Source organism: Schistocerca piceifrons, chromosome 2 (genome assembly GCF_021461385.2).
Source record: "Schistocerca piceifrons isolate TAMUIC-IGC-003096 chromosome 2, iqSchPice1.1, whole genome shotgun sequence".
NCBI lineage: Eukaryota > Metazoa > Arthropoda > Insecta > Orthoptera > Acrididae > Schistocerca > Schistocerca piceifrons.
The window spans coordinates 231,343,675-231,362,047 of NC_060139.1; positions in this window are offsets into that span (position 1 = coordinate 231,343,675).

Consider the following 18,373-nt stretch of genomic DNA (forward strand, 5'->3'; position numbering starts at 1 on the left):
TCGCTACGGAACTATTTGTAGTAGTGTGTACTTTTCGAAAGACATAGGTGTTCTGTCCTGCCCGCGAAGCAAGACGAAATCTTAGAGCAGACAAAATGAGACTGCTTTCTGCTCAAGACAAAGACTGTCAATCTAGGATCCGAATGCCGTAAGAAGCACAGCTGTTGGAGTATAATTTAATGTAAAAAGGTGTGCACGAAAGAAGCTTTACAGAGCGTTACAGTATAACCCAACATATGTGACCACCAACGAACTTCACATATAAGTCTCACCATCGTCGATCACAAAAGGCAAGATATATTGTTTGTTTCGATTTACTTTTGTAACAGGCCGGCGATAAACGTTTTTTTATGAATATGATAATACACCTCTTAACAAGTTTAACGTGTTTAATTGAATGCAAACGACCCTATTATTCAAGTGAAAATTTGTTTCCCATTGTATATGAACAAATTTCATTAATTCAGTACAGAGAAATGCAATCTTACCACTGCTGCTTCACAGCTATGAACTTTAGCGTGCATTGCTTAAATTGCTAACTCCTGTTATTTGTTTTGACTGATTAAAACCAGATTAATTTGTTAACATCGAGTATAGATTTAAGTGTCAGGAAGTCGTTTCTGAAAGTATTTGTATGGAGTGTAGCCATGTATGGAAGTGAAACATGGACGATAACCAGTTTGGACAAGAAGAGAATAGAAGCTTTTGAAATGTGGTGCTACAGAAGAATGCTGAAGACAAGGTGGGTAGATCACGTAACTAATGAGGAGGTATTGAATAGTATTGGGGAGAAGAGAAGTTTGTGGCACAACTTGACTAGAAGAAGGGATCGGTTGGTAGGACATGTTTTGAGGCATCAAGGGATCACAAATTTAGCATTGGAGGGCAGCGTGGAGGGTAAAAATCGTAGAGGGAGACCAAGAGATCAATACACAAAGCAGATTCAGAAGGATGTAGGTTGCAGTAGGTACTGGGAGATGAAGAAGCTTGCACAGGATAGAGCAGCATGGAGAGCTGCATCAAACCAGTCTCAGGACTGAAGACCACAACAACAAAACCAGATTCAATCATGCGTTGTTCTGACATCTTACTTACCTTCAATGAAGTATAAGGGATCGGTTCCGATACATTTACACTCTACACTCATAGTAACTGGAGTGTTTCTGCTTTCCGATGGTTAAATAAAAAAACGAAACAACGCAGATTTAAAACAGCCTCAGCTCTTGAACACAGAGTTTCTATGCATTTTGAACAACATGAAATTCTCAGGTGGACTGTCTAATGGAAAGTACTGGCTTCTGTCTCATCCTTTGTGTACTGCACTGCCACAAAACTTGTGTTGATGTTAGAGGATACTAAGAAGATAGGAAATGATATAAAAATTTAACTGCCAGTGTTCAGTGTGTCATTATTTTTTCAGATTTCTATTGCCTTACTACTAACGACTGATGAACAAATAACAGTTTAGACACGTTGTAACTGTCTCATTAGGTGGCTTGTTAGATATGGTGTTAAAGTGGGGATAGCAGCCAGTATGTCACTTTATAACAAATGTAAATTCATTCTAAAAATCTTATTAGGTGACACGGACCCGACCGCATGGAAAGTTTTGATAATAATCCCAGCCCATTTGGCGTAACAAAGAGAATAAAAAAGTTTAAAAACTACTAGGAGCCGTTACAAACAGAATGTTCATCTACCTGTTCGTTTCATTGTACACACGGGCTAACAGTTACAGTAACTTTTCGATATTTTATCGTCATACTATTCAAGATAATTTCTATTCTCTTATTGTCAGTGGCGTTGAGAAAAATCAGAAATCGTTAAAACTAAACAGATTTCCGGCATCCGATTGAATCGCCATCAAATTCTACAAGGATTTCGCGGCTGATTTAGTCCGTCTTTTAACCACAGTGTACCAATGTTTCTTCGAACAAAAAACTGTACCCTGGAGTCGGAAGAGAGCACGTGTCGCACCGGTCTAGAAGGTCAGCAGATACATCCACAAAATTGCCGTCCAAAATCTTTCATTTAATCTGTTGTGAAATCTTATAACATATTCTGAGCTCAAACGTCACGACGATAGTATTGGTTAAAAACAGTCTTGGTTGCAATTTTAGTTTTCTACTTTTCAACGACGCGTTTCGCCTTGTTTAGGCATCTTCAGGTTATCTACATAGAAAACAGAGAACAAATACATCTATTTAAGAATCGCGATCGCGTTGTGCGGACTTGGATAACCTATAAGCATGTATAAACAGATCAAATATTGAAAGAGCAAATATCTTAATTTGGTATTTCTTAGAAGAATCCTTTAGTCAGTGCAGCCAATGGGCATCGTCGAATATATCAGGCCAACATTGCCTTCGTTAAACTCAGTAAAACTAGAAATATGAAATAGTAAAATCATTACCTTTTCTAGATGGACGCGAAAGGCACCAAGATCTGCATAACGCGTTCCCGTTCACAGGAGCGAGTAACAGAGTAAGGTGGGGGCTCAGGTAGTAAGTACTCATACTGCACGCAAAACCCAAATCGCACTTCTCTCATGTGACATCCCGAAAGCCATGGAAGAAGTCAGTCACGCAGATGCAGACACGTTATAGATGAGAGAGGTGTTTATACTGAAGTACTACTTGAAAAAAGCTGCTCCAATATCGAGTCAGATCTCGATAACACTTCAAAGTGGTATAAAGTTTGGAAAAGTGTTTGAAATGTTCAGAAATGTAAAGTTGAGTGCTAAATAAAGCGCAAAGAAATAGTTTCTGTGACTACAAAATCGGTGAGTTACAACTGGAATAGGTCAGCTCATGCGAATACCCGTGTGCAACAACTTGTAGGTCTATGAAGCGGAATGTTCACATAGGCTCATTCTTAGGTAAAGCAGGTGGTAGATTCCAGTTAATTGGTGGGATACTGGAAAACCTGAAAAACACTGTGCGACCCATCTTATAATACTGCACAAGTGTGGAGGACCCTTACCACGTAATACTAATAGGGGGATACTGCACGTGTACAAAGAAGCACAGCAGGAATGGTAACAGTTTTGTCTGACACAGTGAGAGCATCACGAAAATACTAAAAGAACATGAACTGGCAGACGCATGAACATAGACGCCAACTAACCAGCGAAACTCTTCTTAAAATCTTTCAAGAAGCAGCATAAATAGAGGAATCTATGACTATTCTACAGCCCATACGTACCACTCCCTTAGGGATCTCAAAGACAAGATGAAACTTATTACAGAGTGTGTACTGACACATTCCTATCTGTCGGTATGATCAAAACTGGCTAAAATTGCTGGAGAAAATCTAGGACGTGTGATACACTATTGTTTTAACGTAATATTTCTTGGGAGGAAAACCTGTAGGGCAGTCAGTTTGCACCAGTAATAACACACGTAAAAAGTGTGTGCTCACGAAGAATGAATGTCATTTGCAATAGTGGTGTGTGGAATTTATGTATTGTTATCTGCTTCATACTTAATTGTTGTTTAAAGTGACATTTCTCGTTGTGGTGGGAGTTTCGAGAGCTCAGCTACGAAGGAGGTGGTATCTGGCGAGAAAGCAGTAACGTAAACAGACGATGCAACCATTCGTAAGGGTCGTGGTGCCAAGTAAATAAAGCGGCACTAGCGACTTCTGCGGCGGGAAACTACAAAAAAAAAGTAAACTCACTCAAGACAAAAGATCGAAAAATACGTAAATTCTTGCAACAAAAATGTGTAGCACTACTAAAAACAGCTAAAAAATCAGCTACTGTTCACTTCTGCTCAGAAGTAAGTTAGAATAGCACTAAACTAAACGATGTGAACAATCTGTGTACAAACTGTGTACTGTTTACTCCAGAGAAAAGAGAAGTTAGATCAGAACATTTATTAATTCATAAAATAACCGAGGCATTATTCAGCTGAAAAAGTATCGTATGAGAGGTTTGAAGCGTTTCTCAGTTTGGCCTAATTGTTATTGAGAGTTGCCTATTGTCTGACGTCTAGAGAAGACGTATATTCAGGGAAAACTCGGACATTCATTATATTTTTGCTGTTAAGTGTGGCACACTACAACATTTCGTCTAACCCAAGTTTGAGTGGGTAGCACCTGAGCTGAGTAATTTGTTCTGCGTATTTTTAGGACAAGATTACAATAGAAACACTGCGTCTGAAGTTGAGGAATAAAATTTTGTTTGGTAGGAGAAAAGTGATATCTTTGGCTAGAGAATTTTTGTTACATGGTTTTCTATTGCAGCTACGAGAAAAAGGCAACAGTTTGAAGTAGTATCAGCATAATTTTATCGCTCGGGGTGCTTAAGTGAAGAAAGTGACATGTGTTATTTTTATTTAAAATAAAATTTATTAAAAATTAAATTAAATTTTCTGATTATAAGTCAGTTTCATTAGAAAAAAGAAAGTCATTAAATTTATAAGAACATGTTTTTATGTTTATTAATGAAATATATGATAATGATTACTAAAAATTAATGTAGGGTAAAGAATATTATGTTTTAATAGTGAAATAACTTTCATTTAAATATAATTATCAACTTCCATAAAAAGGTCGATCGGATACATTTTTTAGGGAGAGCAGGTTTACTTTTAAAAAACTGCTACGAATTGAAAATAAAGTCAGATGACGATCGCTGGTGTGGCGTTTTAATGACACGGTGGTAGCGGCAAGCGGTTCTCTTCCGATCGTGTGAATCACGCTGATCATTTACGTTTCGCGAATAGTGAACGTCATAAACGATCTTCAAAAGCTCTCAGAATTCCTGTAAGTCAACATAACAGTGTTCTGTGCTGGACATCAAGTACGTTGACGCTACGTGCTGACTGCTTCAGGAAATTCACAAAAGTGAGACTAAGTGAACCTGCTGGGTTTTGTTTCAAATCTCGGTTCCAGCAAGAAAACAGCAAAATTTCAGGTGAGGCACCGTTTACGATTTCTGCCCTAAACGGACTTTCCTGCAAGAATCTTCGTCCGGCCTACAAACGTGTTCTGTGGGATCTCTTCCGAGCTGTTAGGTTGCCATAACCTGCCTGGTCCTAACCGCCAACTGCATTCCAGGAATGAAACCTGACGGCCTTCTTCAAACCAAGGGGCTCTATAACGCTCACCGCCATATTGGTGAGCACCAATAATTACCGTTTGTATGACGTTTCATTAAAATTAGTCTGGCCCAAAAATTACTGCTCTACGAAGAAAATGATGATACGTAATTTCTGTCAGCGAATACTTGGGAAATAAGGACGCAAGTCCGGTTTTGTTTTAAAAATTTTGATAATTTCGCTTTCTTGTTTGTTTATCCATTTGGCACAAATGTTGCAATTGATTTTAACTAGCTTAGCGATGAGCTAGAGACTACAAACTTTCTAGCTCAGAACTGGATACAATGCAATATTGACAGGCTCTCTTGTCTGGAATGTACCGGAGAGTACTTAGTTTCCTGTCTGTCTGTTTGGAATAACAAATTTTGCAGTTGGTTTTAACTAACTTTCCGATGACCTATAGACTTGAAACTTTCAATATATTTAGGAAGTGGATGGCAATGTAATATTAATTCACTTTTGTGTTTGGTGGAGAGTAGTTTGTATAATCTTCAACTCGCGAATGTTTCGAGGTAAGAACGATTGCTGGCAACCTTGCTGGTGGTTCGAATCTCTCAAGTTTTACCTTCGCGGTCTTCTCGCGAGATATTCCAAGTAGAAAGCAACATGTTGGCTGTCTCAGGTGAAGATAAACAGAAATAAAGCTCAAATCTACCAACATCTGTGTTATAATCTCATCAAAATGTTTGAAACCAAGTGAAAGAATTCACATACAAAACTAAGAAGCAGAAAATAATTATTTAAATAAAAAGCGGACTAAAAAGTGAAATAGTTTCTCCTAGCCCCGTTCAGATTCCTAACGTCATACTGGTTCCTGGCCCCATACGGATGTGGCGAAATTTCGCGCTTGTGAATTTTTAATAGGTATGACAATACTTGTAGAATTTCAAAAGGGCAGACGTGGGGCGCATGAAATAGATTAGTAAGGAGTGTAGAGAGTAGATGCCGTTGAGAAAAATCACACAAAAGTTCATATCATTTGCAGTGGAATACATTTTTTAGTGACTTAGATGAACTATTCATGCATCATTTATCTGTTTCATGCGCGCTTTTTAAGTTTTACAAATAATGTAACAGCTGTTAAAAACTGACAAGCACAAATTTTAAGGGCCTTCTTTATGGAATTAGGAATGTGTAGGGGATCAGTAGAAATTGTTTTACACCTTTTAGTCCTTTTTAAAAACGCTTTACATTAAAAAGTCGTTTCTTTATATAATTATTTATTTTTATTTATGACTTACTTTCCTAACAGAACAAATGCAGTGTCGCAGAGCCGTATTACAAGTAGTAATTCCAATGGCGAGTCACCTCGCTGAGAAGACACGGCTTCTGCTGCAGTAACGCCTCCTGTCTCTCCAAACAGCTTCCAGCAGACAGGTTCTGGTAACAAGCCGTCCCGATTGATCACGTAGAGCCCGCTCTGTCATTACCACCCAGGCTGCCTATTATCGTGGTAATAGCTTTCCAATCTTGATGGATAACCATCAGACTCTAATACCCACAAAAACAGCGTCAGTCCCACCGACTCGGCGTTTCTCATTATAACTGCTTGACGTTCCAGCACTGTCAACGTTTCGTAGCTGCACAATTGCAAATACTTCTGGTCACAATAAGTAGACACGCAGGTAAATCTTCGACGGTCGCAGTTGTTCCACTTTTTCCCTTGTGGCCGCGTCACTAGAACTGTAGCGAAGCAATATTTCTCCGTCCTTCGACACTGCCGCCAAAATCCACTTTAGCGCTCACTTTTCAGCGTATTGTGCGAGTTTTACCTCAAAGACGCGTCAAGAGATTTGACTACCGACATGTCAGCAGAGGTATCGCAGTCAGACGTTCCGTTTTTAGACCAAAAACTGCACGTCCGGTTGGAATGAGAGGCGAAGTATAGCCGCAGACATGTTAAGCAGCTTTTGGACAGTGTGACGTCTCCTGCGACGAGACACCAATTTCTTTCCCCCAGTTGTGGCACGCGTTAGAGTCTGTTGTCTTTTGAAAATTCATTTATTTGGTAAAAATGTGATCAAATGAAAAGTGTTTACACAATGCGCGTCAAAGTTCTTATGATTTTTCACCAAAGAGACACTAAATCATTTGAATCTGAAAGTATTATCACGGAAATTCTACACACTTTTCAAAATGTCGACGCCATTATCACATGGCCGCTACGAACGCTTCTTTAGGAGTCTGTATTAACCATAGGAAAACACCTGATGCAACAGCGGCACGAGTGAAGAAAGTGAGAGTACGAAGTGTCTTTCATCTTTGGAAAAGGCCCAGAACGACGAAGAACGAGATCAGGTGAGTGAGGAGCGGGGGAAACCACTTCGAAGCGATTTCTACACCTACATCTACATTTATACTCCGCAAGCCACCCAACGGTGTGTGGCGGAGGGCACTTTACGTACCACTGTCATTACCTCCCTTTCCTGTTCCAGTCGCGTATGGTTCGCGGGAAGAACGACTGTCTGAAAGCCTCCGTGCGCGCTCTAATCCCTCTAATTTTACATTCGTGATCTCCTCGGGAGGTATAAGTAGGGGGAAGCAATATATTCGATACCTCATCCAGAAACGCACCCTCTCGAAACCTGGCGAGCAAGCTACACCGCGATGCAGTGCGCCTCTCTTGCAGAGTCTGCCACTTGAGTTTATTAAACATCGCCGTAACGCTATCACGGTTACCAAATAACCCTGTGCCGAAACGCGCCGCTCTTCTTTGGATCTTCTCTATCTCCTCCGTCAAACCGATCTGGTACGGATCCCACACTGATGAGCAATACTCAAGTATAGGTCGAACGAGTGTTTTGTAAGCCACCTCCTTTGTTGATGGACTACATTTTCTAAGCACTCTCCCAATGAATCTCAACCTGGTACCCGCCTTACCAACAATTAATTTTATATGATCATTCCACTTCAAATCGTTCCGCACGCATACTCCCAGATATTTTACAGAAGTAACTGCTACCAGTGTTTGTTCCGCTATCATATAATCATACAATAAAGGATCCTTCTTTCTATGTGTCGTGTTCGCCCGATGCCCTAGTGCGTTGCACATCTTAAATGTGTTTCACACGTATTTGTATACACACTGATAAGCCAAAACATTATGACCAGTGCTCACCGCGACGTTGAATGACACCTGGTGGTGTTGCGGGCACGGGACGCGGCAGGAAAAGTAGGATCAGCCTATCGAAGATGAGGGTTGCAAATGAGGAAATCCATTGGGGTGAGCGATTTTGACAAAGGGTAGATTATTATTACGCAGAGCCTGTGAGCGAGTATCTCGAAAACGGTGAAACTGGTCGAATGTTCAGGTGCTACTATAGTGAGCATCTACAGAAAGAGGTAGAAGGACAATGAAGCTACCACTAGACGCTACATGGTTGGACGTCCACGACTCTTCACAGAAAGTGGGGTTCGGAGGCTTGTCTGCTACGTAAAATAGGATAGAGGATGATCTGTGGTATTTCTGCCGAAACAGCACAATGCCAGTGCACGCACAAGTGTTTCTCAGCACACCGTCCACAGTACATTGTTGAACGTGGAGCTCCACAGCAGTCGACAGCTACGTGTTCACACGTTCACCCAACGACGTCAGGACCATGGGAATTCGATGGTCGATCAATGGGGACGTGTCGGCTCTTCGTGTGTATCGCATTTTAAAGGCGCATTTTTACCCATAGCATGTAACTCTATTTTTTCTTAATCAGAGAACCCTGTTTAATAAAGCATGAAAGCCAATGCAAGTTATCTTGTGCACGGTCGCACCTGTTTAATAAAGCATGAAAGCCAATGCAAGTTATCTTGTGCACGGTCGCATGTGATCGCTGGTGAGACACAGAAAGGATGTCTCGTTTTTTGTTAATTACTTCTTCTGTTATCTGTTCTGGAATGGAGTCGAGGGAGAGCCTCGCGCGTTAGACTGGCCGCTCTAATTTAAACTCTTTAATTTTATAAAAAGTCATTGCGTACTGCAGGGCGCATACTCGCGCATAGTAGTAATTATATAAGGAAATTTCCACTGCGCACGGACGAGATACCGACGTGCGGATAATCAACGTATCACTAGTGATTAATACTGTATTCCCAACGTAAGTAGTATAGTGCACTTCAGTAATTGTAGTTATGATTAACGCTATCGTGACTTCATTATTTGTTTGATCCATGATCCTAAAATTTCAACATTGTTTGTAAACTGTATTTTCAGTATTTATCTCATTTTAGCTCAGAAATAACGTGGCCCACGAACCTCCTTCTTACGACGACGAAATTCTCAAAGCATATGTCCGATGCCACCTTATCATTGTTGAAATATATTCACTGATTTTTAAACATTTCCATCCATCTCAATTAAGTTCAACAAAAATTATAAAAAAACCAAAATAATCTTATATATATATATATATATATATATATATATATATATATATATATATATATATATAATTTAATTATTTACAAGATCTTTGCTACACTAGCTTGATGATCGTCTTCACAACCCACCGTCATCGAGTTGAACGGCGGCTCGAAACGTACTGGCGCCACGTACACAGGCTGGTGGGGAGCAGTATTATGGTATGGGAGACATTCTTCTGCGCTTGCATGGGACCTGTGGTAGTAATCGAAAACACGTTGACAGCTGCGATCGGCCTGCATCACTTCATGGTTGATATCTTCCCCGATGGCGATGTCTTCTTTCAGCAGTATAATTTTCCGTGTCTCACAGCCAGAATCATTCTACATAGGTTTGAGGAGCATTAAGCTCACGTTGATGTCTCGGCGACCAAATTCGCCTGACATAAATCCAATGGGACTCATCTGCGTCGTTATAGGACGCCACCACCGCGTACGCGGATCAGTGGCCCGTTATTTAAGCGAATTACGTGACCTGTGCGTAGACATCTAATGCCGCATACCTCCACAAACCTGTCAACAAACTATCAAATCCCTGATAAGCAGAATCAGTGATGGATTTCGTTCCAACGACGGACAAACAAGCTATTAAGCAGGTTATCATAATGTTTTGGCTCATCAGTGCATATTTCATTGTATCTCTAGCGAATTCCGCCCTGCAGTTTCATTTTCACGCACATTAATGTTTATGTACTGGACAATGATATCATTTTGCAGGTACAGCCAGTGGTATATGTGGCTAACGTCTGCGAAATATGTTGTGAATAGAGTTAGTAGTAAAGAAATAATAAATTAAAACGTCGTACACGATGTGGCAGTTTTTCACGCACTCGGTATTTGACGTCATATCTACTGAGCTGTGTGTCATACAATGATGTATTTTTGTAGGTAGCTGCATGGTTGCATACTGCCTAAAAATTGTTGCGAATAGAATTGTATTGCATTGTGTATTGAACCGATGACCCAGAAACGACGAAGAGGCTTCATCTCGCCGTAGCCCTCAGTGGTTCACAACCCCACAACAGATCATAGAAGTCCACCCACCCGACCGCCGCCCCACACCGAACCCTTGGTTATTGAGCGATTCGGTTCCCAGTGGAACCCACCGGGAACGTCTCATACCAGACGAGTGTAAACCCAAAATTTTGCGTGGTAGAGTAATTATGGTGTACGCGTACGTGGAGACAATGTTTGCGCAGCAACCGCCGACATATTGTAACTGAGGCGGAGTAAGGGTAACCAGCCCCCGATCGCCGAGGCAGATGGAAAACCGCCTTAAAAACCATCCACAAGCTGGCCGGCACACCTGACCTCGACACTAATCCGCCGGGCGAATTAGTCCCGGGGACCGGCACACCTTCCCACTCGGGAAGCAGCGCGTTAGACCGCGCGGCTGGCCGGGCGGGCTGCGAATAGAGTTAGTAGAGACGAAGAAACAACATTTAAACGAGCAGTTTGCACGCATCTCAATGTTTATGACGTCATATCTCCTGAGCTGAGTGTCATATAGTGATATATTTTATAGGTACATTCAGCGGCATATGTGGATACTGTCTGGAAAATGTGTCGCCAATACAGTTAGCATAAAAAGTAATAAATTAAAACGCCATGGTTCATGTGGCAATTTGTCTGCATGAACAGCGAGAATGTACCAACCAATAAACTTTTTTACTTTCATCATTTTGTGGGAGTCGTCAGGTAGAAAAAGTTTCGTAAAAGTTTGAATTTACCTGTAAACTTTTATCCAAGTCACTAAGTGCTATCGTTCTCAAACACTGGTTGACTAAAATACGGCAATTCGCGCGTCGTGGGCTACACTGCTTTTTCACACCCACCTGAACCCCATTGATAGTTAAGTGGTTCTTACCACCGCAGTGATAGTATAAAGACAGTGGTATGTGTACCACATTTGGTTGAATTCGGTCCAGTGGTTGAGGAGGAGATGTTGAACATAGATACATATATACATGTATTAATATATATGCACATTCATATTTATAATATGTACGGATCGTCATGTTGTGTAGAGAAATTCTTGAATATAGATAGTCAAGTATAATTTTTTAATTGTCTGTTTTATATTTTGTTAATTTGTCACGTTGCACATCGCAACTTTTATTGTGGATCTGATCTGTAGAAATGGAATTAAGTAACAAACTAGGCAACTAAGTATGTGTTTGTGGCGCGATGAGTTCTGACTATAGAAACTGAATTAAAAACAGCCGCACACGAAAGTCTCGCCACAAAACATGGTGTGAAAGACACAGACACTGGGAAATAAATACAAACTGCCTGTTGGTCAAACAAACAGTATACAGTAGCCATACCGATTTAGCAAGAACGATCCGAATGAGAACACAAGTCAGAACTTCTCTTGAACTTGTGCTGAAGGAAGTGTGTAAATAAAGGCAGAATTGCCATATGCAACCCACTCGTATAAAGGGAAAAGTCTTAACCTATTAGAAGCACTTCAGATAAATAGGCATTTAACACAAATCCTCCACTTGGTCCTAAATGACCAGGTACAGCTGAACACATTCACCATCTTAGGTTCACATTATCCTATCAGCGAGTCACACTCAATTCCAGGGATATTCATCTCCAAAAAAACATGTACCAAAATATTTTCTCTACCTCTTACTTTTTTACAACATTTTGCATTAAATTATTATAACTTTAATATTTTCATACTGTGTGTTTTTGTTATGTATTTTTTTTAACTAACCCGTTTGATAAAGGGTAATATAGCGTATTTAGCACATACCAAGATTGATAAGAGTTCGATTTGACATTTACCATCTAATGTTGTGACCAGAGGCCCTATGTGTGTGTCGATAATATCTTTGTCTCTAATATTTGGTTTCCCTTCACACTAGTCTCTCTTGTGGACGCAAGTCAGTTGTTTTCTAAAGATGGATCAATAAGCCGAAAAAAGGGTGAAAATAAAACCACACTAAAAAACCGACTCACCAGAAAGGAATTATCCGAATGGGACGGAAATCGACGATAGATGATTGGAGTAGTATTGTCTTCATTGTCTTCAGTGATGAGTCCCGCTTCGAACTCAGCCCCGATGACCAGCTGAGGTGTGTCTGGAGACGCCCCGGACAGTGGTAGGTAACAACTGACTGTCGCCTGCTATCCGGCCCGACAATCTTGAGTGATGGTCCGGGGTGCCATTTCATTTCATAGCAGGAGTCCTTTGGCTACCGAGCGCGACAACATTACAACAAAGCGGTACATCGACGATATTCTAAGCATCGTTTTGCTGCCCTTCATGGCAAGCCATCCTGGGCTTACGTTTCAGCAAGATAATGGCCGCCCGCACACGCTGAAAGTTTCTGCCGCTTGTCTTTGTGCTTGCCAAACATTGCTTCACGATATTCCTCAGGAGAACATCCAAAACTTCTATCAATCAATGCCAAGCCGATTAACATCTTGCCGGCCGGAGTGGCCCAGCGGTTATAGGCGTTACAGCCTGGAACCGCGAGACCGCTGCGGTCGCAGGTTCGAATCCTACCTCGGGCATGGATGTGTGTGATGTCCATAGGTTAATTAGGTTTAAGTAGTTCTAAGTTCTAGGGGACTGATGACCACAGAAGTTAAGTCCCATAGTGCTCAGAGCCATTTGAACCATTGTTGAGCCATTCGATTAACATCTTACATAAGGGCTAGTGATGGATTATCGCGTTATTGACTTGCTTAGTTTGTGAAGGTCATTCTCTTGAATGTAACATCGAATTTTTCTGCGTTGCAATCATTTGTTTGTGTGTACACGTGCATCACATTTACCGATTTCCGTCCCATACGGATTAATTCCTTCGTGTGTCTTTTTTATCTCTCTTACAGTGTGTCAGCAGAAGAAAACCATAGTTTGTTTTTCAACCTTCAATACTCATTGCGCCAACGACATGCTGCATAAGAAAGAGCAACGTGTAACAGTACCGTGAGAACTAAGGGAAAGGAAGAAACAAATTACGTGGTCCTGTAACGTACCAATATACAACAAGTTGTAATAACATTTAAAATGAAACTTAATTTCTATGTGTACTACATGTAACTGGTTTTTAGGACAAAAGCGCACTGCCGATGGCGAAAATGTAACAGAAACTAGTACAGGGTAGCAAAGTGTTTGGACCCACAAATCCCATATTGCTTTCCCACAGACATGGACCAACCAGGAGAAGAGCTTAAGTATAATACGAGGGCATTACGAACTTGAAACTTTGTATTATTTTGCGCTTCCATTTGATCATCCGTTTCCATGACTATAGGTTGTATGTATATTGCTTTATATTAATTTGTGCTTGTTCCTTCGAGGCACTGCATTTTTCTGAAATAGTATTATTTTATAATAAGCGTGCACTTATCATGGAATTCAAAAGTGGAGACAGGTCTCTACCCCCAACCTACTTAATCTGGTATTAGAAAGGGGCCTAAAAAGAGCCTTATCCGCTGCAATAGATGTAAACGTTGGTGATTAAGTGAAACTTTTAGCGTTCGTCGATGATACTGCCTTTATAGCGGAGGAGGAAAATGGACTACTGAGAACAACTACAGAGGTAATAGAGGAGCCTAAAAAGTGGGTCTGAGGATCAATCAAGATAAAACAGATCGCATGACTGTAACAAGAAAAAATAGAAATAGAAGGAACTCTGGCAAAAGAAGATATGAAATTTAAGAAGACTAGGTTCTTCAAATAACTAGGAAGTAATTAGGTATCTTTGAACAGAATGATCTTCTCCGCCCGCATCTCGTGGTCGTGCGGTAGCGTTCTCGTTTCCCACGCCCGGGTTCCCGGGTTCGATTCCCGGCGGGGTCAGGAATTTTCTCTGCCTCCTGATGGCTGGGTGTTGTGTGATGTCCTTAGGTTAGTTAGGTTTAAGCAGTTCTAAGTTCTAGGGGACTGATGACCATAGATGGTAAGTCCCATAGTGCTCAGACCCATTTGAACCATTTGATCTTCTACATGACAACCGGCATGGATTCAGAAAACATCGATCATAAGAAAACTCAACTCGCACATCTCTCACATGATCTACTGAAAGCTTCGGATAAAGTCAGTTAGGTAGATGCAGTATTTCTATATTTCCGAAAAGCATTTGACTCAGAACCACTCCTGCACTTATTGTTAAAAATTCGATCATGTGGGGTTTTGTAGTGTAACGACGTAAGTTTTGGTTAAATGATTTTGATTTGACATATGACCATGTGCAGACTTCGTCACCTACGTCAGTTACAACACACTTCAAAATTATTTAAACTCTTTTTAAAATTTGTCTCTGAATGGTTCTTGAACGAAACTGTAATTAAAACATCATCATTTCAGTCGTATGCGCAGAATTACGTCACTCAGTCCAACTGGTTTGCGTAAACTTTTTTCAGTTTAGATGTCGATTGTTTCTTCTCAGAAATTATATTAATGCAAGTGATCTGCTTTAATAAATATTAGAACCACATTGAATAAACTTTCGAGATTCAAACTCGCGATGAACGTTGTCAAAAATTAATAATCTTGTCAAATAAATTACGTAACATAATTCTTCATAAATAAATTCTCGGAACACGTATTTAAACTTTAGTAGCATCCACTAGTTTATTATCTTCCTACATATAGACGTGAACTTGAGCCTTGACAAGACAAAACTGAACATTTACAACATGATTAAACTTTCTATGACGTCATTGTTGTAGAAACATTACAAATTCTTAATTTTCAATTTTTAGAAGCACGACGCAACAACTCGGTTTCAGGATCTTCTGTTGCTCTTTGGCTGTCGACCCAGGGCGTATAGTGGCCAGCAATTTTCTCTCTGGTCCCGGCAGTGAAGATGCTGTCTCCGTTCGTTGCGCCGCCCTCTCCGTACATGAAACATAAAAAATAAATACAAACTTTAGACAATTCACAACCATTACAAATATTACAAAAATACATAAACAAAAAACTAAATTAAACTTATATTCACCTGCAAACTGGGCTGACACTGGTGGATGGGTGACGCTTCAATTTCGCGTCCCACTACAGTTTCAAGCGAAAGTTGTGACGGGATTGAGAACTTTTCTGTAGGGAGGACACAGCACATTGTTTTGGATGGAGAATCATCGTCAGATATCGAAGTAACTTCGGATGTGCCCTAGGGAATGATGCTGGGAACTGCTCTGTTCACGTTGTATATTAATGACCAAACGGAATATATTAATAATAGCCTCTGACTTTTTTAAATGATGCAGTTATTTATAATGAAAAACTGTCTGAAAGAATCTGCTTGATTATTCAGTCAGATCTTGGCAACTTGCTTTAACTGTTCAGAAATGTAAAATTGTGCTCTTCCCAAAGCAAAAACGTCGTATCCTATGACTATAATATCAATGTCACAGTTGCAATCGGCCAACTCATACAAATACCTGTGTGTTACACATTATAGGGATGTGAAATGGAATGATCATATAGGTTCAGTTGTGGGTAAGGCAGAAGGCAGGCTTGGGTTTATTGGTAGAATACTGGGAAAGTGCAATCAGTCTACAAAGGAGACTGCTTACATATAACTCGTGCGCCCCATTCTAGAATAATGCTCAAGTTTGTGGGACCCATACCAAAAAGGGCTAACAGGGGATATTGAACATATACAGAGAAGGACAGCACAAATGGTCACAGGTTTTTTGGCCCATGGAAGAGTGTTACAGTAATGCTGAAGAAACTGAACTGGCAGACTCTTGAAGGTAGGAGTAAGGTATTCCGAGAATGTGCACTAACAAAGTTTCAACAACAGGCTTTAAACGATGAGTCTAGGAATATACTACAGCCCCCTACATAACGCTCTCATAGGAATCGTGAGGACAAGATTAGAATAATTGCAGTATGCACATAGGCGTTCAAAAAATCATTCTTCCCACGCTCCATACTTGAATGAAACGGGAAGAATCTCTAATGACTTTAATAACCTGCCCCCTGCCATGCACTTCGCTGTCGTTTGTAGAGTACGGATGTAGGTGTAGATGTAGAAGTGACGTCAGTGCGAACAGCAAAACGGAGCAGGAGGAGGAGGCAATGAACAGAATAAAATCTGCAGAGAGTGTCTGTTCTCAATGGACAAGCTATTCAGCAGCAAACTATTAACAAAAACATCAAAACTCTGCATGTACAAGACAACTGTGCGACCAGTATTAATGTGTAAGACAGTAACGTGGACACTGAGCGAGCAGATGGACAGGAAAATTATGACCTTCGAAAACAAGATGTTAAGAAAAATCTGTGGACCCGTTTCAGAGAAAGGAATCTTTAGAAGAAGGAAAAAAAACACAGAACTCCAAACGCTATTTAATGAACCAGATGTGACAGCTATTTTAAAGAGCAGAGGAATTGAATGGCTGGACATCTTGTGAGAAGAGAAGGAACAATGGTGAAAGTAGTGCTAGAAGGGAAGCAACAAGGTAGGGGACCCCTTGACAGAACAAAACTGAGATGAATCAATGGCGTCAAGAAAGATCTGGAGACACTGGAGGCGCACTAGAACATGGCCAGCGACAGAGACAGATGGAAGACGGTATTGACTGAGGCAACGGTCAGACTTCGGTTCGCGTGGCCCACTTACAGTTAGTACCTACTGCAGTACAATACATTGTACAATGGAATAGTTGCAAGAAGCTTGGCTCGGGAAAGCACCGGTTTCTAAACGACACCAAACTCTCCGATAGAAACTACACATTTTGTGCACAGTACACGTTTTACATTCCATTTCGCTCGTTAAAGTTCGCTCACAGAGAAGGGTCAGCGGATATGATTACGCTACTTATGAGAGCCGCGGCAGCCATGAAGCGAAGCGTGCTCACACAGCGTGTAAATTTACTCGTCCGGCTGCCAGCAATAACCTGACCCTGCGCCGAGTTTTTGTCGTACTCCTTCCGTCCATAAATGAGGACCACCTCGCTGCAACCCGGATGTCTGCAAGGCGCTAAGCAGGTAATCTCTCTTGTACAACCACCAGCAGGGTACAGGCGGTGTCTGTATTCTAGACCTGTTCAATGAGAACAACGGACGCAACCAAAGTGTTAGGTTGGTGCATAACATCGCAGCGTTTTTGTTTTATGTATTGGTATCACGGTTGCTATGCCTTTGTTTATCGATTTTCAGTTTTTTATTTGTAGTTCACTGTTGCTATCTGAGTTTACATAACGTCATTTTATCATTTGTAGATAGTGAGTGAAGCTATGGTTGCTAGAAAATGGAGTGCCAAGTGAAAAAACCGGAACATACGCGACATATTTTTCTGTTTGATTTCAGCAGAGGGGAGATAGCAGCGGAGGTAGCCAGAAATATTTACGCTGCGTATGAAAATAATGTCATTGGACAGAGCATAGGATCGTTTTGACGTTATTATCTTTCCACGAACAGGAAGACCTTCGGGGTCTGATGCCGATCGTTTGAAAGCGTTAATCCAAATGGCTCTGAGCACTATGGGACTTAACTTCTGAGGTCATCAGTCTCCTAGAACTTAGAACTACTTAAACCTAACTATCCTAAGGACATCACACACACCCATGCCCGAAGCAGGATTCGAACTTGCGACCGTAGCGGTCGCGCAGTTTCAGACTGTCTAACATTCTGCGTGGTGTCTGTTTGTTCTAAGTCGTGTCTCCCTACCACTTTCGCGCAATGACGCTCTGAGCGTGTTTTTTAGGGAATTGACTAGTTTGAACCTGGGACCTGTTGCTGGTAAGGAGACGCCAGACCACACATGACATGTAGAGTTCAGAAGAGTTCAGTGAGACTAGCGATGATATAACCAAATACTTAATGATTTCAGCGTCAGCTCCACTGCACTACCTGTAAAAGAATCTTAATACTAACTAAATTTAGTGGA